Here is an 824-nt window from a genome sequence, read left to right as displayed (position 1 = left end):
GAAACTATGAAATAAACAAAAGAAAAAACTTTGAAAAAAGAGAAAAGAAAAAACAAATTTTTTATTTTGTTTTGTTTTTACACAAGTCAAATCTTTGTTGGAATAGGTTGTTTGAGTGAGCTTTTGGCTATACCAGAAATTATATTTACTGATGTTGTTTTATTTTATCTCCAAACCAACCATTTTTTGTCACTTACCCAAACTGATCTGTGTCTAGCTTCATATGTCCAGTTTCTCAAGAAATAAGCCTGGGGATTTTGGAATCAGAGTTCTGACACACAAATCCACAGAACGTGAGGCTTGAAAGCATGACTTTGAAAGCAATTGCTTCTATTAATGAAAAGATGAGCTTGAAGAATGTAAACATTTAAACACCCAGACTCCTTAGAGCTCTCACACACGCATTGATTTTTTTTATGGAAACAAAAACAAATAAATACATTAATTTGCCCATGTTATTAATGCATTTTGAAAATATCAAGACTCACAGGCACATAGTAATCTGAACAAGTAGCTTACAAGTGTAATCAATCATAAAGAAAGTCAAAGTTAATCCATAAATAATAACCATTGGTTAATATATTTGTAATTGTCAGAAATGTCCTAAATTCTCAGTAGATAATTAGTAGATTCTCAATCTCCCACTGTCTGTGTCTCCTGCTATCTCTTTAGCCTTCAGGGACTTTGTATCTTTTTAACATGAGATTGCCACAATTCAGTTTTTGACTTTCCTTATAGTAGCTTCTTAGTTTCATAGTTAGTAGGGTTGGGAGATCATCAAGGGTGCAGATCATCAAGTCTGACCCCCTGCCATGGCAGAAAAG

At 33.1% G+C, this 824-nt stretch overlaps 1 protein-coding gene across 1 annotated transcript in view; it reads left to right on the top strand.

Annotated features, from left to right (window-relative positions):
• The window catches only part of RBFOX1 (RNA binding protein, fox-1 homolog 1), a 2,526,522-nt gene that overhangs the window by 149,905 nt on the left and 2,375,793 nt on the right, over window positions 1–824 (top strand). The gene's annotated exons all lie outside the window — the stretch shown is intronic.

Source organism: Gavialis gangeticus, unplaced genomic scaffold, assembly GCF_001723915.1.
Source record: "Gavialis gangeticus isolate Ggan-Ray unplaced genomic scaffold, GavGan_comp1, whole genome shotgun sequence".
NCBI lineage: Eukaryota > Metazoa > Chordata > Crocodylia > Gavialidae > Gavialis > Gavialis gangeticus.
This window is presented reverse-complemented; position numbering and strand designations above follow the sequence as displayed.